General features: G+C 46.3%; 2 pseudogenes; one reads left to right on the forward strand and one right to left on the reverse strand.

The window, feature by feature from the left end:
• Positions 1-4,995: 4,995 nt before the first annotated feature.
• Positions 4,996-8,669, reverse strand: LOC144112441 (cullin-3-B pseudogene; annotated as a pseudogene).
• A 6,369-nt stretch (positions 8,670-15,038) lies between these two features.
• Positions 15,039-16,118, forward strand: LOC144112442 (cullin-3-B pseudogene; annotated as a pseudogene).
• The last annotated feature ends 5,643 nt before the right edge of the window (positions 16,119-21,761 follow it).

A 21,761-nucleotide genomic window follows, 5' to 3' on the forward strand; every position in this document is an offset into this window, starting at 1 on the left:
TGACCAAAGCGCCAGCAATTCCTGCATTGCAAAGGATGAGGATGTAGCGGGTCGACTCGGTACACTGTGGGCCAAACCTTAAGCTCAGACGGGCAAGAAGATCCTGCAAATGTTGCAATCACAGACTTTTTAGCACACGTGAGACATTAGCATCTCTGGTACATCAGTAAACTGATAACACGCCAACACCGGCGTCCTGAAAGTCGTCAAGTAGTTCCTGAGGAGAGGCCGATGGGTCTACGCCCCGGATGATACCTTTTGAACATGCGATTTGCCCTGGAATGAAAGGCTTAACTGGAAATGATGCAAAGGATGTGCAGTGCAGTACATCTGACACGTACTGCATATCCGAGGATCAGCACAGAATGCCCCTAACACCGAAAGGGCGCAATTCAAAGATTTCCAAGTGGCGGCTGGTAACAGCCCTCAGCTGCTCCTGGATCATTTTAGAATTTTTCAATTATAGGGCCCCGTCTCCAAAGGGTACAAGCGCCAGCGAGATGTCGCTGAAGCCAATCCAACCGAAAGAATCCAAGGGCAAACTTAGGGTCGGCAGGCTGGCGACTCAGAGAGCCTAACCCCCACCCGAGGAAGCTGAAGACATTGCACGAGGCCTAAGATGACATTGAACCAAAACACCAACACGTGGAACGGCCTCACCGTAGAAGGAATAAGGGGGAGTCCAGAGGAGGCAACAAGATCAAAGACAGGAACAGCGGCAGGAACCGGCAGGCCACAGATCAGCATAAGCAGCAGGCAGTTGGTGGCTGTCTGGAAGATGTCCGCGTTCCCAATAAGTGCAGCTTCTTTTTTTTTCGAAGGGATATTGTATTATGCAGGCAACCGCAGGCAGGCACAACTAGGAGACAATGCCCACTGTGGAAGAGGCCTGTTTTAGTTTTTGTCTTCGCTCCGCTGCGCCGCCAGGCTGGGGCGCCCCGGAAAAAATGGGACAACCACGTTATCACCACAGCCATGCACAGTGCGCCAGTGTTGCGGTAGTGTTTGGGGTGTGATCCGCGCTGACTTATGCCGGGTAAGCACTCTCAATTTGATATGTGTAGTACGTAGGCGTCTTAGTGTAATACGTGACCTGAAATAAAGGCATAATATAGTGGCGTGAGGATTTAGCGGAACGGCAGCGCGTGGCAAGATGGCCCAGCAGAACAGCGACAGCGTTTTGCAACGTGCGTCGGTACACACCCAAGGAGCTTTTGAAGCGTTCGACCCCAGCACCGGTAGTGCGTGGCCTTTGTACCTCGAAAGGCTGGAGTTGTAAGCGTTGCTAATGACATCACATAAATTGAGCAGGAGCGGGCGGTGCTCTGCATGGTTCGTGGCGCAGCAACCTTCGGCGCAATACGTTCTTCGTTCTCACCGACGCTGCCCTCAGCGGCGCGCTTCGACGACACCGTGTCCAAATAGGGAACACACTTCAAACCGAAGCTGTCTGTTATTGTTCAACAGTTTCAGTTCGGGAAACGGGAGCACTGTCCGAGGGAGGGCACTGCGCACCACATCGCCTAACTTCGCCGATTGTCCGAACACTGCGATTGGATCTCTACAGCGACAGCTAGTTGCCGCGCCGAAAATAACTTTCACAATGGCCAGAGAGAGAGCTTCAGCAGCGGAATATGCCCACTATGAAACCGAGAAAATTCCGGGGAGGCTACCCAACGAAGTCTTCCTTCTTCAGAAATATTGCGCTGCACCTGCTAAGCCTAGCAAAGCGAACTCACAACCCGAGATTGGAGCGCGGTCAGGCGGCAAATGTGTTCGCTGCGGAGGCGATCACGAAGCTTACGAATGCCCGTTCCGGTATGCCCAATGCCATTTCTATAAATAGCCAGGACACATTGTGAGGAGTTGCCAACGCAATCTTAGAGCGAAGCAAGCGTTTCCGACGCGTAAGCCGAGGAGATGGGCGAAAGAACAGCTGACGTTTACGGAATCTTCGAAGTAGCGTCTGAGCCGGCAGTTCGAGTTTGTCGAAATCAACGGACAGCCCATTGAGATGGAATTGGACTCGGGAGCTCTGTGCTCCGTGCTTAACGAGAGGATTATGAGACGTCTGCGTCTGCCAAAACGCAATTTAAAGGCGTGACAGTTGAGACTGAGCGCGAACAATATGCAAGAGCAGCAGGTACTTGGCTCCATGACTACCCGGGTCAACTGCGTCTAGTCGTTATCAAAGGGGGCTGGACTTAGATTGACTGGCAGGGACTGGTTCATGGCTATTGGGAATGAGGTCAAGATCCGCAACTCATCCACAGGAACGCTCCTGCACAAGTATGACAAATATTTAGAACCACGCGGTTGGGAAAGAGCAACAAACCTCTCGTGCGGGTGGAAATGAAACCAACTGCCCAGCCAAAGTTCTTGAAGCCTCGTCTAATTCCATTTGCACCTCAGTCGAGAGTAGAGTAAACCCTGGACAAGCTTGTCATACAAGGACTCTTGCAGCCAGTACGGCATTCCACATGGGCGACACCAATTGTTCCGGTTGTCAAAAAAGTGGTAGGGTTCTACGGGGTTAGACCGGGTAGACGTGCGAAAGTATGTGTTTATTCTGGCTTACTCATGGCTTTGTTTTCTGTTTAGCTTATGCTTACCTTAACACGAGGCGAGATCAGTTGCCGCGATAGCATGTAGCGCTCTCGTGAAGGGGCCAGCGAAGCTAATCTGTTCGCGCCGCCGCGGGTTCGAAGCCCAGTCGCAGCAACATTTATTTTATTTCTCCAGGCTGGCAAAGGTCACCCTTAAGTTTAAGCAAATTCACACAAGATTCTTGGTTGGAACCGTGTTAAGTAAGGTCATCCGCAAGGTCAAGCTTCGCACAAAAGTTTTGGTCGTAACAGCATTGAGCAGTGATTTTGCATTAAAATAACGCACAGTGAGAATCTGTGGTGGCTATATAAAAAGCACAGTACGTCCTGTTGTTCAGTGGCACACTTACTTCTTGCCGACACCTGAAGAACTACGTGCAAATCTCAGATTGCGCGATTTTTCCTAAGCCTAATCTAGACAATGTACATCGAACTGACAGTATAGGTAACAGCTGTCTTGCCGACCATCGCTACAAACCGTGGCCTGTTTCATGTGAGGCGTCTTTCAATTGGAGTTGCAATGGCACTTGCGCCCTTCCAGCGCTACATGGCCATGAGCTGCTCCAAGGCCTTAATGGCGCTCTAGATTTCCTCCGTGACATTGTTGTAGGAGGGAAAGATGAACAAAAGCACAACTCGCGTTTAGAAGTGGTGCTACGACGAATCCAGGAGGATGGCGTTCAACTGAACCAAGGCAAATGCCGGTTGGGTGCGTATGAAGTTGTATTTGGGGGGTACAAGGGCAGCAATGCGGGAATAGGGCCAATTCACGAAGGACCCGAGCCAGAGCGCAAGAAGGAGCTGCAAACATTTCAAGGAGCAATCAACTTAAAGGATTACAGACACCTAAATTTTTGGTGCGAGTTTTCTTGTTTGTAATGATGCGCAAGGCTTTATCGTACACAGATTACTCCCTGGTATTCTCCTACGACCACTGAATAATTTATAATCGCATTTATTTTTCGTGCTGTTTCGGCTTCGGTTTGAACATTCGAAAGAGGACTGTGACGTTAACGTGTGTATTTGCAGTCACGTGAAACATGAAAAAACTGCAATATAATGGCTGCTTCCTCGCTCGTTGTCATTCCGGCTCATGAGAAAGACTGGCTTTAGCACTGCAGTAAATTAAAACGATGAAGCAGCGATTTTATGGCCATTCTTCAATGCCTTACGTGACACAGAAGCACACATAGACATCACAGCTATCGTTCGGATGTTGAATTCCAAAGATCATGACAGAAAAATTCGATTATAAATTATTTAGTGGTCGTAGGCGAATATCACTTGATGATTAGTGCGTAGTAGTGTCTTGCGCTTCATTATAGAGAAGAAAATATCCCACCAAAATTAGGTGTCTGTACTCGTTTAAACAACAGGTTCTTTCCAGGAGCTGCACACACCCCGAAACCACTGTAGGCTTTCCATTCTTAGCAGTTTGACACCTTTAAAGGCAATTTTCATTTTTTTCAATTCTTTCAATTCAATAATTGATGAATTACGTACTCTAAATTTTCTTAATTAGCACCATCAACCATTGGCTTTTTCATTGAGAGTTTTTTACCACCTTTGAACCCCCTTTTTCTAACTTGTTCATTCTTTCATCTCTTTCATTAACCGATTACTGAATTAATCACAATGACTTCATTAACTAGTCATCGCCTATCACGCAGCAATCAATCATCAATCACTAGAACCACAAATTACCATGATGCGACTTATTTACATCGCTCCCATTATTTCCGACACGCGGTGCCGAGCACTACGACGCCAACGGCTTTTCGAACGAAAGAGCTGTATACATATGCTGTCGCGTAAAACCTCCGCGCAGCAGGAAACCTATTAATCCGAGCTGCGGGGTGCCCGAGAATGCCCACTTCATCTGTTTATAAAACGCCAGTCTGCTTAAACTCGCCAGCTCACAAAATGGGACGCTGTACGTATAGATATAACCGATGATTAGCGTTGACTACTCTTCGGATCCGAAAGTTTCCGTTCGAACTCTCTGAAATTTAAAAGATCTAGAATTTGCAGACATTTTACACATGTGTATAATGCAAATCTTTTCTAGGCACATTTATTGGAAAAGCTCATTAATATTACACACAAATGAAAATGAGGGAAATACCACAGCAAATTTTATCACCAACGACCGTCCTGGTGCAAACAGAAGGTATTCCTTTTACAGGAACCTACCCGAAGCCAGTGGTGCGCTTGTTACTGGCCCTCTCTAGCACACCAGACACGGAGCGCGGAAGAAGGCTTGGCTCTATTTGAACTCTCGATCACCCACTTGGGCGACATCGGTGGCACAGCGCGCAGTTTAACATCCCTCGCTGAATACTGAGCTAAGCAGATGGCCTAGCTCTGTTGAATTCTTAACGCGATAGCGTCAAGGGCCTCGTGTCGCAGAGCAGCCGTCGTAGTCGTCCACGTCGGCGACGTTGGCCGTGAGCGAAAAATCCCTGGAAAATCCCCAAAGAAGCAACCTGGGAGGCAGGTGGGCCACCTCGGTCTCGTCACTTAGGGACGTCATCACAACCTGCGCACAGGAATGTGTGCAAACACACGGCAACCGAACTGAGAATTAATGAAAGAATGCTGCCGGAATTTCAAATACTTGAGGAACATAATGGGCAAACGAAAATTTTGCAGTTTATTCGAATTTGTTGATCACGCCGTAAATTCATGCCCGTTTAAAACGCGTACACCGTACAGTGGAATGGGTCAAGTCAGAGCAGGTCGTATAAAACAAAATGTCTTATTTTTTTATTTTGCCTACTGACGTCACACAGAAAAGAAAGATGAAGCATCATCAGCCTCGATTGAAAAACCCATCTGCCTTCAAAGATTTTTTCGATCCCGAACCCTTTTGAACCGGATCGAACCGGACGGAAATGTTGCTGCGGAGCCGAACCCGGAAATGAACCCGAAAGGCTTTAACCGGAACCCGCACCGAACACGAAAAGATTCCGGTACACATTAGTGGCTGTCAGATCGTGGTTTTATGTGCTTTACTTCGGTGCGGCCTCCGAGAAGGGGCCAATGAGTTATTCATTTGTTTGACCAAGAGGAGGTGTCCTGCATACAATATGTGTATATTGATCGCTCCTTATACGTCGCCTGTAGGTCACCGTCATATGCACAGGAGAGTATCTGAGCCCCCGCAGACAGACCAAGAGCCCGTCGGCGGGGGCTTGACCCCGGCCCCGATCAAGAGCCTATGTTAGGGGTTTCTACACGGCACCTTACAACCTATCGCCACGGTGCGGATTACGGCTTAGGTATGCGTGTAACATATTGACTAGCGCATACACAGACAGGGACCAAAGTAAAAGTTAGAGACAGGACACACTCTAAGTATGTCGGCCGTGTGATCCGTGGTGGTGACAGGCAGCATCACCTTGCAGCTTAAGATGCCCTTGCGTGAAAATTCCAAGAATGTGGCGTCGAATTTAATCACCCCAGAAGCCACCTGCGCGCTACTGCAATATTTCAAAGCTGCAGACTTGACTGGTTGGCTGTGACGAGCTGTTGGTGCCTTTTTTTTTATTCGCCCCTCATGAACACGCGGGTTAAACTTATCATATCTTTATCCCCCTCCACGTGTGCAGGTTAGAAGAAGAGGATTCGCGCCTGGTTCTCCTTTCCCTGCCTCCCGTACGCCAATCTTCAATCTCCCTCGCTCACTTGGCATTTAGAAGAACTTTTTGTTGGGCTAGATGGTACATACTGTAACAAAAGAACTGTAGCGCGACCAAGACGAACACAAGAACAAATCGTGCTGTCATACTATGCAACGGAGCTATGACACGCAGGTTGACAGATTACTTTCGGCAGGGTTCCCAGGCACTGTCATCACAGCGGTTGCTGAAGCCCCTCTTACAGAAGATTAAAACCATCAAGTTGCAGCAACCATGTGTCAGCAGAGAAACGGCTGTCAAACCGGAGGTTGTGCCATATGTGCACTAGGTAGCCCACCACTTGAAAAAAGTGGCTATCAAACATGGCGTGCCGGTTGCCTTCTCGGCCCCACGCAAGATGGCACAGCTCTGCGCGCGAATTGCGAGCAAAGACAAGAGTGGTTGCCGCGTCAGGCATGCAAAGAAGTTTACGGATTGCTGCATCGGGGTGGTATATCAGATACCGCTGTCATGCGGGAAGGTCTATGTGGGCCAAACAGGGCGGTGCATAAATGAAAGGGCAGGTGAGCACGCGCGCTCACTGAAAGACCTAAGTGGTGCGCATCTTCCTCAGCACTGCACTGAGTGTTCTGACTGTCAACCACGGTTTCATGAGATAAAGATTTTGGGCAAAAGCAAAGATACTAGGGCAAGGGAACTACTGGAGGCATTTCATATAAGGAAGAGAGGCGTATATTGTGTTAGCGATACGTCTGTGGATTTATACAAATCGGAGATGGCATATCTTGAACGGTTCTCTTGATAGTGGTGTATGCGATCTGGTGTCTGCACGTGATCGGAGTTTTTTTCCTTATATTTGCTGCGCTACCAGTGAATAAAGTTAGATGAAGTTTAGCGCTAGTCCTGTGTGCCTCTATTCTTGTGTTCGTCTTGGTCGCGCTACAGTTCTTTTGTTACACTTGGCATTATCTCTGGTATATCGAGAGAAGCTATGGTACGGCTTTCCCCAATTCACAGCCCGAAACAGCATTGATAATTAACTTATCTACCATCTCTATTTCAAACTACAGCCACTGTCGAACAGCCTGTAAGCCAGTATTCTATCGCGTCATACACTCCAGACGGAGCTAGAGTCTTCTCTCCAATTTTTTATTGGCGTCATTTATTCGTCTTCCCTTAAGGTACTTAAATATATTTAGCTTTAAGGTGAAACAAAGTAAAATGAAAATAACTGGCTAAATTATAAACAGCTGATAATTCCTTCACTGTGTTCGAAAATAATGAGGCCGGGGCACCGGTGAGATAAGCAGATTGGTTTGGATATTATATGACAGAGGCAGTGGAGATCAGGCTGAGCATGTACCCAAAGTCTGCACTCACAATCTTTTTGACGAGAAACTCGCCACTGAAAAAGGTATTCAGAATGTGCTCATAGTGGTCGTTAGGTTCAATCAGCTTCTTAACTAAGCACAGCGAGCGAGTCTGCTTTGTCGCCATCCTCCGCCATGAGTGATCAGCCCAGCTCGCGCAGCTAGTTACTCACACACTCCTTAACTGCTTTGCCGCCGTTCTTTGCACGGCTGAGCAGCCGAAAAATGCGTGTGAGGTCCCCAAATCTTTCGTTCTTCAATAAGGCCACGGCGCCCGAGTCTTCCTTCGCCACGATGGCGTTCACGTGGCTGGCAACCAGCTCCTGGTAGACCACTTGCTGGATGAGGAGCTCGGTGCCGGGGTACAGGTAAAGCTTTGCCCGCTGAGTCTCTTCGTTAATACGTTGCTCCGCCATGTCGATGTAGTCGATCGCGGTATTTTCTGCCAGCTGTTTTTGTCTTTCGAGAGCACAGAATTTAGCTGACTCAGCCAAAAAGGGTCGCTCGATGTGTTCCTCGTAGACCGATCTCGAATTGACGCCCAATTTTCCCAGCATCTGGCAGACGTTCTTGACTGATAGCTTGTCGACCATCTCGCCCTCGCGACCTCGGCTCTTCGTTTGCAGGCGACACTCTTGCAGCTTGGTTTGTATGTCTACGTGGCGCGATACTTCGTCGCGGAATAGAGGCACCCCGACTTTGTGAATTCTGCACACTTTGTACCGTGACACGTGCACCTGCTCCAAGTACCTGACGATGTCCCTGATCCAGTTCATTCTTGTCCGATGGTCGTTCCAGGATTGATTTGGAGTCCGTAGGAAGGCGTCGTGAGGGGAGGCCAAGATGCCTGGCCGAACCTTGTTCACCGGGTGGTCGGTCACGACTTCCCGCAGTCCGCCGTGGAGCAGCACCCCTAGTCGTTCCAGGACAACCATCGCATAGGCACTGAGGTGTAGATCTTCGAGCTGCCACCCTCTATCTCCCTTCTCCAGGATGCCCTGCACGGCCCTCCGCAGAGCCTGCCAGAGGTTCCCGGTGCCGCCGTATCCCATCGTAGGCGAAGGCTCTGGAATCCGCACCACCTCGGCGTCCTCCTCCGCGAAGAACCAGGCCTATATGTCCGTCCACCGCTACCGCGCTCGAACGCTCTTCTTCTTCTTCACCTCAGTAAACATGTCACATAACGCTCTTCTCGAGGCCACTGCACGTCTTCATTCTCTTCCATGCATGTCGTTGATTGCTGTGTTGTTGCCTCTAATACGATGGCACATGTCAACGGTAGAGGATGGGCCAGGGTTTGGAGCAGATCCTACCAGGAAAAAGCTCATCCAGGTTTATTTCAAGCGGCTAAAAAAATAGAGGAATTTGAAAGAAAAAGAAAATCACGAATTTTAGAAGATCTTGAGGAAATAGGAATGAAAATCGAGGAAACAAAGTGGTGTGGGTGGAATAACTAAATTTAAAAGATTAATCGGAAAGAAAATAATTTGAGAGGAAAATAAAGGCATCGAGAAGTTATCACGAAAATCTCCCAGTTTAAATAATATAGTTGTGAAGAAGCTGACACACCTGCCTAATGGCTCTTTGGCCGTTACACCTTAAGAGAGGAGTACGGGCAGAGTAAACGCCTGCCCTACTTGAGTGAGAAGATTTTGCAAAAACTGATTTCTCTGCCGTGCAAACCACCGGCAGTAGAGGATGAAATGATCTATGGTTTCAAAGTCCCCGCATGATGCACATAGATTCCACGACGTGAACCCAGAACGGAATAAATATAGATTATGGCGAGGAATCTTGCGGCGCAAACGCGTCATGGAAACCTTATTGTCTTGATGCGCAAGAACGTATGTTCCATGGGGATGTTAGAAACCCGCTGCACCAAGGATGGGCTCATAGCTCTGGTAATAGTGTATTTGATAACGTATATATAACGAGACGTGGTCAGGAGGGTGAGGTCCGGAACGACATGGGCAACAGGGTCATTGATGGCTGATGTCGCTAAGAAATCGGCCGTCGAGTTTGAAGTAAGGCCACAGTGCCCTGGGATCCACTGAAAGCGCACCTCTTCGACATGACGTGGCACAAAGTACAGTAGGGATCGGTACAGGAGACTAGTTTGCGAACTTTCTAATGCTGCCAAGACTGAGAGGCCGTCCGAGAGAAGGACAACTTGAGAAATATAGAGGGAACTTTTTGAAGGGCCAAACAAATAGCAAGAAATTCACCAGTGAAAATTGGTATATAATCAGGGATCCGGAGAGAATAACGCCAATATAGTGTTTGTGAATAAACACCTACTGCTGCCTTTTCAGATTGTTGAGATGCATCTGTGAAAATTGCAGCATGGCTCGGATACTGCAATAGATATTCCTCCAGGAGACCTTTTATCACATTGGCAGATAAGACCTTTGCATATAGCAGCAGCGTATGGTCGAAGCAAACAGCTGGTGAGCTTGCAAATTGCTGACGCATTACACGGACCTAAGCGAGATTGCAATTCTGGACAAGAGGTGCTCAGTAAACACAAATTGAGGCAGTTTGTAAAGCGGCCGATATTTATCTTGAAACAAAGCTGGGTTAGTCAAAAAATTGGAGGAGGAACTCCAGACATTGCCTCAAGTCCCCGTAAGAAGGTGCGCACTGTGTGATGCAGGAAGCGAGAGTTCAAGTCACGCATGCGATCTTCCAGAAAAAGGACACTATTTGACACTGATTTTGGTAAACCTAGGCGAAGCCTTAGAGTGCGCCTCTCCAAAAGAACCAGAGGTTGAATTTTGCATCTAGGACAACCGGATAACAGAACGCAACCGAACTCCAAAATTGGTCTTACGTAAGTCTTTTAGAGAAATGAGGGAGTGTCTCGGCGCATACCAAATTTCTTATTGCTGATTTGCGTCGGGCGACAGAATGCTCGCTCAGCATTGAGGACCACACGTCTGATATGAGGTCGCCAGTCTAGATGAGGTTCGTATATTATACATATGTACTTTAAGGACTCAACTTGCGGTATTTGGGCGCCACAATACAGTAGACAGATAGAAAGAGGGGACGCTGAAGGAAAAAGGAGAACGGAAGATTTGTTCGCGTTGAGAATTAAATGTAACTTGCCCTAGCCATACTTCTAGGGTATTGAGGTAGGCCTGCAATAGCTGGTAAAGGGAATGAATGTCTCACGCAGAAGGAAAAAATGCGGTGTCGTCCGCATACACATACACTTTGATGTAACCCTGAATTGGTATGTCCCGCATAAGTATGTTAAAAAGTAGAGGAGACACTACTGAACCCTGAGGCGCACCCCTAGTCTGTGAAAAATTTCGGAAGTACAGGAACCGTCAGAAGAGGAGAAACGTCTATGTTTTAGGAATTCGTGCACGCATGCAAGAATGTAAAAAAGCGGCCGAATTTCGTCGAGCTTGTTCAATAGTATTGAATGCTCTACGCTGTTATATGCTTTAGCGCTATCGAACGTGGCTGAAGCCGCGTCCTCTTTCTTCTCCCCTGCAACCTTAATTCTGCTTTCCAAATCTAAATGTACGGTCTAAATCGAGAACCTCCGACGAAACCCTATCTGAGAAGCACTGAATGCCTGTATTGCAATAGCGTAATCTGTAAAACGCCTGTGGACAATGCATTCAATAGGTTTAACTAAATTAGACAATAAGGAAATCGGACGAAGGTTATCAATTACAGAACCCTTCTTTGGATCTTTGAGAAGTAAGATTATTTTTGCAATTTTCCATTCAGGAGGGAGATAAGCTGTCTACAGGAACACATTAACAATATAGAATACATCACAGGTAAATTCTTCCACAAGATACTTCAACATACCGATAGAGACCCCATTGCCTCCAGGAGCTGCAGTTTTGGGGCCACTAACAATAGAAAATAATTCAGAGGGTACGTGTAACCAAAATGAAGTCTGCGCGTTGAGGGGGTAGTACGAATGGAGCCACCAAACCGCGCTCGCAAGCGCAGAGAAAGGCCTTGTGCTATCTGGTCAAGTTGTTTTTTTTTTTGCACCCTGGGGTGGTAACACCACTGACTGTGTAACATAAGATCACAGCGTATAATGGCTGCGTTCCATGAATTGGTATAAAGCTTTGCGGTTCTTTGTGCTTGATAGATAATTGTTCAAATTCGCATTGTACTCCTCCATCGCCTTACCAATGGTCCTTTTAAATCAAGCCGCGAAAAATTTCTAATTTGTCCAATTCCGCAGGTAGTCGTTATGAGAGAGGCTTTTCCATTGGTGGAAGGGCTGTTTCTTTTTGACCGTAGATTTCACCGTGAACACGGAGCGCTCAGAGGCCCCTAACACGGAATACAGATGTTGCTGAGCACGATACAAGTTATCAGAAGATGCAATGAAGGAGAAAGAGGATCGCACTAGTTTTTTTGAAAGGTGTGTGCTTTACGAATATATTGGAGAAGCAGTCGCCCTGAGGGGAGAAGCTGCTATGGTGAAAGTGATCGGAAAGTGATCACTGGATGTACCACAATCCACTGTAGACCACGAAGAAACCTGCACCACGTTCACTGCCAATGTTAAGTCAATGACAGACCGAGAATCGGAACGCATTAAAGTAACATCTGGACTGTTACAGCAACGCACGTTCCTTGCCGACATCCATGACCAATGAACTGCCCACATGCATCAGTACGAAAACCCCAAATTACGTGATGAAAATTGAAATCACCAGCAGTCACCACTCTATTGTTAGACCGCAAAAGAACATTTAAATGATCTGTGTTGTGGACACCTCAAGGAAAGTGAACATTAGCAACGGTAAGGGGAGCGCACTATGGAATTGCGACATCAACAGCCATCAATTCGCAGCCGGGTCTTTGAATTTGGTGTGACACATGTGCCCGATGAATAAATTTTGTAGAAATTAATGTTATCAAGCCACCACCCCGACCGAAATTGCGATCGACTCGGAATATGCGCATGAGAGAGAATGACCTAATATGAGTAAGCCAAGTTTCTTGAAGTGAAATTATGTCTGGGTCGAATTGTGAGAGAACGTTCTATAAATCGTGAAAAGAGCATGCGACTGAATGGCAATTCCACCGTAGTACTTTTAACCCCGCCATGGTTACTGTAAAAGCAAAGAGGCTTTGACAGCCTCCTTTAACACACCAGTTTTATGCGGATTACTTGGGGAACCTTTCTTGCTTTTGTTGCGTGGGAGGGCAGACTTCGACAGAGAGGAGCCACTGCAGACAGATGAGGAGCCCGTCGGCCTGAGCTTGACCACGGCCCCGATCAAGCGCCTATGTTTGTGGTTTCTAAACGGCACCTTGCAGCCTATCACCACGCTGCGGATTAGGGCTTAAGTATGCGGCCTTGGGTTCCGTGATGGTGATAGGCACCATCACCTTGCAGCTTAAGACGCCCTCGCATGAAAATTCAATGTGGCGTCGAATTTAATCAGCCTAAAAGCCACCTGAGCACCACTGCGATATTTCAAAGCTGCAGGATTGAGCGGTCGGCTGTGACGCGGTGTTAATGCATATATTATTTATTTTTTCATTCGCCCCTCATGAACACGCGGGTTAAACTTTTCCTCTCTTTATCCCCCTCTACGTGTGCAGGTTAGAAAAAGAGGAATTGCTCCTGGTTCTCCTTTCCCTGCCTCCCGTACGCCTTTCTCCTATCTCCCTCGCTCACTTGGCATACTCTCTGGAATATCGAGAGAAGCTATGGTACAGCCTTCCCCTGTTCATAGCATAAACCAGTATTGATAACTAATTTTTTTTAGGCTTTGGAAAGCAAGTATAACACCAATATTTAGTTGGAATGTTTGCGTCCGGATATCAAGAGCACGGTCGCGTTTCACCACGTGTCTTCATATCGAAAACTAAAATACTTATTTACTGGCTTCATGCGCTTCCAATATAGTGTAAAGAAGAAAATGATCGGCAGCTGCAGCTGCAGGAAGAATTTCTCGTCTCGATTTTTATTTATAACGTTCTCGGTTCACGCCGTGGAATCTTTGAGCGTCATGCGGAGACGTTGAAGCGTTAGATCATTACGTCCTCTACTACCGGCGGTTTGCACGGCAGAGAATTAAGTATTAGCAAACTTCCCTCCCTCGATTAGGGCGGAATTTTACTATTCCCGTCCTCCTCTCCTTCGGTGGAGCCGTCAAAGGTCATGCCATTAGGCAGGTGTGTCAGCTTCTTCACAAGTATATTATTGATACCGGGAGATTTTTGTGTTAACTTCTCGATACCTTTATTTCCCTCACAAAATTATTTTCTTTCTGATTAATCTTTTAAATTTAATTATTCCACCCACACAGCTTTGTTTCCCCGATTTCCATTCTGATTTTCTTAACATCTCTCGAAATTCGTTATTTTCGTTTTCTCTGAAATTCTTCTATTTTTTTAACCGCTTGAAATAAACCGGGATGAGTTTTTTCCTGATTGGATCTGCTCCAAACCCTGGCCCATCCCCCACCGTGGGCCATCGTATTTGAGGCAACAACAACATGCATAGAAGAGAATGAAGACGTGCAGTGGCCTCGAGAAAAGCTTATGTGTCCTACCATCGTGTGCATATACAGCTGCGGTGAGGTTTCGCAGCTACACAATATTTCAGGAATTTGCTGCCTCGGCTCTTACATCGTCTCCCGAATATCAGCATCTTCTGCATCCTTGGAGTAGCAAAGACTGGCGCTCACGCAGACTAGAGGTCTCTTTCACGCGCTTGCGTTGCCGGGTTCCCCTTCTAAATTTCTACCTTCACAGATCTGGCCTGGCAGCTTCCCCACTGTGCCCTTTTTGTGCCGAACCCGAGACAATAGATCACTTCCTGCTGTTCTGCCGCCGCTTTTCTCATTTGAGGAAGCGTCTTTTGCAAATTCCATTTCATCAACTGGGCTTGCCTGTGTCTTCCGCGGTTGTTCTTTCCATTGGCGCTTCTTTGCTTGGACGAAGCGACAGGAGTGTGCGCTCTGCTGTGCAAAATTTTCTTCAAGAAACGCAGCGACTCCCATTCTAATTTCTTTTTCCCGATCTCAGTCAGTAAGACATTGCAACATTACAGGCATTGTGTACTATTATGCACATTAAGCAATTGTCCCGTCTTCGATCTCCAAGTTAACTGGACCCCTTTCCTTCCCTCTTCCAATCTATCAGACTACATACTATTTCCACTGCTTTTCCCGTCAAAAATTTCCTGTATCCAGTAATTAACCGCCTGTGTCTTGGCCACTCCCCCGTAGTGGGTATGTGCCAGCAACGTCTGAGGCCTTCCTTCCTTCCTTCCTTCCTTATGTGCCATGTGTACTGAGGTGAGGAAGAAGAAGAAGTAGAAGAAGAGCGTTCGAGCGCGTTAGCGGTGGACGGACATTTAGGCCTGGTTCTTCGCGAAGGAGGACGCTAAGGTGGTGCGGATTCCAGACCCATCGCATATGATGGGAGACGGCGGCACCGGGAACCTCCGGCAGGCTCTACGGAGGGCCACCCAGGGCATCCTGGAGAAGGGCGAGAGCGGGTGGCAGCTCGAAGATCTACACCTCAGTGCCTACGCGATGGTTGTTCAGGAACAAGAGGCGCTGCTGCACGGCGGACTGCATGAAGTCGTGACCGACCACCCGGTGAACAAGGTTCGGCCAGGCATCTTGGCCTCCCCTCACGACACCTTCCTACGGACTCCAAATCAATCCTGGAACGACCATCGGACAAGAATGAACCGGATCAGGGACATTGTCAGGCACTTGGAGCAGGTGCACGTGTCACGGTACAAAGTGTGCAGCGTTCACAAACTCGGGGTGCTTCTTTTCCGCGACGAAGTAGCGCGCCACGGAGACGTGCAACCCAAGCAGCAAGCGTGTCGCCTGCAAACGATGGGCCGAGATCGCGAGGGCGAGATGGTCGACAAGCTATCAGTCAAGAACGCCTGCCAGATGCTGGGAAAATTGGGCGTCAATTCGAGATCGGTCTGCGAGGGAGACTTCGAGCGACCCTTTTTGGCCGAGTCAGCTTTATTCTGTGCTCTCGAAAGTCAAAAGCAGCTGGCGTAAATGAGCGCGATCGACTACATCGACATGGCAGAGCAACGTATTAACGAAGAGGCTCAGCGGGCAAAGCTTACCTGGACTCCGGCACCGAGCGCCTCATCCAGCAAGTGGTCTACCAGGAGCTGGTTGCCAGCCACGTGAACGCCATCGTGGCGCAGGAAGACACGGGCGTCGTGACCTTATTCAAGAACCAAAGGGTGGGGGACCTCACACGCATTTTTCGGCTGAGAGAACGGCCGCAAAGCAGTTACGGAGTGTGTGAGTAACTACCTGTGCGATCTGGGCAGATCACTCATGGCGGAGGACGGCGACAAAGCAAACTCGCTGTGCTTGGTTAAGAAGCTGATTGATCTTAATGATTACTGTGAGCACATTCTGAATACCTGTTTCAGTGACGAGTTCCTCGTCAAGAAGATTATCAGCGTAGACTTTGAGTACATCCTCAGCCTGCTCTCCACCGTCTCTATCATATAATATCCAAACCAATCTGCTTTATACTGTGTTCATACTTGTAAGTTCCGATATACCTAGTATATTGTTGGATTGTTCTGCTACTGACATTGATTGTGTTTTTTGTAGATTTCTGCTGCAGAATGGGAAAAGTGTCATAGTTGGTTGATATTATAGGCCTCCTAGCACATCGTTCGAGCAGTTTTGCTAACTGATTGTGTATCTTGAAACGATTAATAGGGATCATAATTTGATAGGGATGACTTTAATCTTCCACATATTAAATGGTCATGCAGTGAACCAAGGTATACTTCAGGAGACCGAATTTATGCGACTTTTTATATTCTGGACGAGTATACATTTACACAGTACGTCCAGAAGGCATCTCGAAATGACGGTACAGGTCATGTTCTTGACTTACTTCTTTGTAATATGCCTAATATTGTGTCCAATTTTCATGTTTTACCCAGTGTTAGCGACCACAATATAGTTGTGTCTGATGTAAATGTTGAGAATGTATTTGTTCCCAAAAAAGTTGCCAGAAAGGTGTATTCATAAACTAGAGCAAATTATGATCCAATCAATTCGGCATTTGAAACTCATTTCCCCACTTTTAATACACTAGCAGACGAACTGAATACTGAACAGTTATGGAACGCGTTTAAGAAAAATTCTTTTTCCTGCGTGAAACTTTCGTTCCCATTAGAGTCTTGTCATCTCAACAAACTAGGGATAAAGCATAGTTTAACACTCAGCTTCGTGCTGTACTGCGACGTATGAGGCGAATGTAGAGGAAATGTCAAAAGAATAATTCTTTGGAAAACAAGAATGAGCTATAAGGATTGATAACTTAACTTTCAAAGTCTAGCTAAAGTAGTTAAGCATTCTTATTTCTCGAGCCTTGGTAAGGAGCTGGTAGAGGACTGGAAAGAGTTTTTGGAGATATATTCGTTCTCAATGGTAAGGAAAATACATCTATTCCTCCTCTAAAATATTCTCACACAATCTTTGACGATGATACGTCTAAGACAACCATTTTTAGTAACTAATTTTCGTCCGTGTTTAGTCAAAGTTGTTTGCGCGCTGTTAACACGGTTTCTTACACTGAGGCAGAAGTGATGCCTGAGGTCACATTTACTGTGCCTGGTATTCAAAATTTGTTACAAAGAGTGAAACCAGCTAAAGTGTGTGGCTCAGATGATATTCTAGCAGCGATAATAAGGAACTGTTCGACAACGTTATCTTTGTACTTTCACTGTTTATTTCGGAAGTGCTTAGTTGAGAAAGCACTACCTCGTGATTGGAAATTGGCACATATGTCTGTTCAGAAGAACGGACCAAGATATGACGTTGAGATCTTCAGGCCGGTGTCTTTAACTAGTATGGCATGTAAAATATTTGAACATGGCCTTTAGAGCTGTACAATGACACATTTAGTTAAACGTTTCCTTCTGCACCGTAGTCAACAAGGACTTCGGCAAGGTTTTTCTTGTTCAACGCAGCTTGTTGGGTTCACGCATGATTTGGCTCTAGCAACAGATAAGCCTAAAGTAACTGACTGTATTTTCTTGGATTTTAAAAAAGCATTCGATGTGGTTCCTCATAACCTTCTTGTTAGTAGTAAATTACGGGGATATAAACTGAATGAGTCTGTTATTGCATGGATAGCCGAGTATCTCTATGACAGCAGTCGATCGTTCTCTACTGTTGTTGTTCCGGATATGTTCCCGTGACCTCAGGAGTTCCTCAGGGCTCACTCAGTTCTGGGCCCTATTTAGTTTCTGTTGTATATTAATGATGTTACTATTGGCCTCAAATATTCGTTCAGAATGTTCGCGGATGACTGTGTAGTTTACAGGACTATAAAAAATGAACGTGATTCCGAATACCTGCAGCACGATTTGAATGTGTTAGCATCCTGATGTGCCCATTCAGAAATGTCGTTGAATGTTAAAAAGTATGTTCACGTAACCATTACAAGGAAACGCTCATACCTGTTGACTACGTATACCGCAAATAACGCTGCTTTAAGCACGGCTAGGGACTATAAATACTTAAAAGTTTATTTAACAAGTGATTTGAGGTGGACCAGGCACGTTCACCACAGAAAAGTTAATGCTGCACGTGTTTTGGGTTTTCTAAGATGAAATTTCAGCGAACTTCTATCTAACTTAAAAGAACAAGTGTATTTCACTCATGTGCGCTCATTGTTAGAATACGCATACGTTTGCTGGGACCCGTATGCCAAAGGACTGGCTGATACGCTAGAAAAAATACAGAATAAGGCAGTGCGATTCGTTTTACGTAATTGGGATCATCAACTTAGTATGAGAGAACTTAATTGGAAATAATTGAAAGATCGCAGACGAAACCTTAGGTTGAATTTTTTTTCATAATATCTACCATTCCAAAACTGGAATAGATAAGGAAAAGTACATCCAAGCGCCGTCGTACATATCCCAAAGAAGGGACCACAGTCTCAAAGCAAAGGAATTTTCCTTTAAAGGTGACGTCTTGCGCTATTCATTTTTTGGTAGATCTATACGAGAGTGAAATGATCTTCCGTCTATGACTCTGTCCATTGTTTCTAATGATGATTTTTACCGCGATTTGTGTAACTAGTTTCTTTATTTGTCTCAAATGGGATGCTTATTTTCATGTGTCCCCCTGCTGCAAAGCCTACAAAGGCAAAGCGGGTATCAAACAGGTGAATAAATAAATAAATAAATAAATAAATAAATAAATAAATAAATAAATCTCTCTGGTGCCCCGGCCTCATTGTTCTAGAACAAGAGGAAGGAATTTTCAGCTGTTTAGAATTTGCCCAGTTGTTTCATTTTACTCCTTTTCACCTTAACGCTAAACATAGTTACGCACCTTACGGGAAGTTGAATAAATGACGCTGAAGCTCCGTCTCAAGGGTATGACGCAATAGCGCACAGTTTAGGTTTTCCATTCTTGGCAGTTTAACACATTTCAAGGCAGTTTTCATTTTTTTCAATTCTTTCAATTGATTAATTGATCAATTACGCACTCTAAATTTTCTTAATGAGCACCATCTAGCATTGGATTATTCATTCAGAGAATTTTGGCACCTTTGAACCCCCTTTTTTCAACTTGTTCATTCTTTCATCTCTTTCATTATTCAATTAATGAATTAATCACAATTACTTCATTAACTCATCATCGCCTATCACACAGCAATGAATAATCAATCACTAGAACCACAAATTACCATGATGCGATTTTTTTTACATAGCAACCGATTATTTCCGGCACGTGGTGCCGAGCACTACGACGCCAACGGCTTTTCGAACGAAAGAGCTGTATACATATGCTGTCGCGTAAAACCTCCGCGCAGCAGGAAACCTATAATTCCGAGCTGCGGGGTGCCCAAAAATGCTCACTTCGTCTGTGTATAACCCGGCAGTCAGCTTAAACTCGCCAGCTCACAAAATGGGACGCTGTACGTATAGATATAACCGATGATTAGCGTTGACTACTCCTCGGATCCGAAAGTTTGCGTTCGAACTCTCGGAAATTTGATAGATCTAGAATTTGCAGAAATCTTACACACGTGTGTAATGCAAATCTTTTCTAGGCACATTTATTGGAAAAGCTCATTAATATTACACACAAATGAAACTGAGGGAAAGACCACCGCAAATTATATCGCCAACGTCCGTCCTGGTGCAAACAAAAAGTATTCCTTTTACAGCGATAGCTGTTTACGCGAACCTAACCGAAGCCAGTGGTGCGCTTGTTACTGGCACTTTGTAGCACACCGGACACGGAGCGCGGAAGAAGCCTTGGCTCTATTTGCACTCTCGATCACCAACTTGAGCGACATCGGTGCACAGCGCGCAGTTTAACATCCCTCGCTGAATGCTGAACTAAGCAGATGGCCTAGCTCTGTTGAATTCTTAACGCGATAGCGTTAAGGGCCTCGTGTCGCAGAGCAGCCGTTGTAGTCGTCCACGTCGGCGTCGTTGGCCGTGAGCGAAAAATCCCTGGAAAATCCCCAGAGAAGCAACCTGGGAGGCAGGTGGGCCACCTCGGTCTCGTCACTTAGGGGCGTCATCACAACCTGCGCACAGGATTGTGAGTAAAGACACGGCAACCAAACTGATAAGTAAAGAAAAAATGAAGCCGAAGTTTCAAATACGCGAAGAACATAATTGGCAAACCAAATTTTGAAGTTTATATGAATTTGCTGATCACGCCGTAAATTCATGCCCGTTTTTCCGTACACCGTACAGTGAAATGCGTCAAGTCGGAACAGGTCGTACAAGACAAGATGTCTTTTCTTTATTTTGCCTACTGACGTCACGCAGAATAGCAAAATGAAGCATCCTCAGCCTTGACTGGAAAACCTATCTTCGTTCAAAGATTTTTTCGATACCGAACCCTTTTGAACCGGATTGAACCGGAGCAGAAATGTCGCCGCGGAGCCGATCCCGGAAATGAACCCGAAAGGCTTTAACCGGAATCCGCACCGAACACAAAAAGATTCCGGTTCAACACCTTGGTTGGCAGTCAGATCCTGGTTTTGAGTGCTTTACTTCGATGCGGCCTCCGAGAAGGGGCCAATGCGTTATTTATTTGTTTGACGAAGAGGAGGTGTCATGCATACAATATGTCTATACTGATCGCTCCTTATACCTCGCCTGTAGGTCACCGTCATATGCACAGGAGAATTTCTGAGCCGCCGCAGGCAGACGAGGAGCCCGTCGGCCGCGCCTTGACCACGGCCCCGATCAACCGCCTATGTTAGTGGTTTCTACACTTCACCTTACAACCTATCGCCAAGTGGCGGATTACGGCTTAGGTATGCGGCCTTGGGGTCCGTGGTGGTGATAGGCACCCCTTGCAGCTCAAGATGCCCTTGCGTGAAAATTCTAGGAATGTGGCGTCGAATGTAATCCCCCCAGAAGCCACCTGCGCGCTACTGCAATATTTCAAAGCTGCAGGCTTGAGCGGTCAGCTGTGACGCGCTGTCGGTGCCTCTATTTATTTTTTTTACCCGCCCCTCATGAACACGAGGGTAACTTTCCCTCTCTTTATCCCCCTTCACGTGTGCAGGTTAGAAAACGAGGAATTGCGCCTGGTTCTTCTTTCACTGCATCCGGTACGCCTTTTATCTATCTGTCTCGCTCACTTCGCATACTCTCTGAAAAAATATAGAGAAACCGCTTTACGGCCTTCCACAATTGACAGCCCGAAAGAGTATTGATAAATAACTTTTGTACGATTTTCATTTCAAACTACAGCCACTGTCTAGCAGCCTGTAAGCCAGTACGCTATCGCGTCATACACTCCAGACGGAGCTCAAGTCTTCTCTCGAATTTTTTATTGGCGTCATTTATTCAAATTCCCTTAACGTACATAACTATATTTAGCTTTAAGGTGAAAAGCAGTAAAATGAAACAAACAACTGGGAAAATTCTAAACAGCTGGAAATTCCTTCCTTGTACTTAGAAAACATAGCGCAAAAAGGACACTGACGACACAGAGGTGGACAGGACAGCGCCTGTCCTGTCCACTTCTGTGTCGTCCGTGTCCTTTTTGCGCTATGTTTTATAAGAACCGTTACCAACTAGCCCAAACCAAGCTACTGTTACATCAAATTTCCTTCCTTGTCTTCGAAAATTACGAGGCCAGGGCACC

The sequence above is a fragment of the Amblyomma americanum genome, unplaced genomic scaffold (assembly GCF_052857255.1).
Source record: "Amblyomma americanum isolate KBUSLIRL-KWMA unplaced genomic scaffold, ASM5285725v1 scaffold_143, whole genome shotgun sequence".
NCBI classification, from domain to species: domain Eukaryota; kingdom Metazoa; phylum Arthropoda; class Arachnida; order Ixodida; family Ixodidae; genus Amblyomma; species Amblyomma americanum.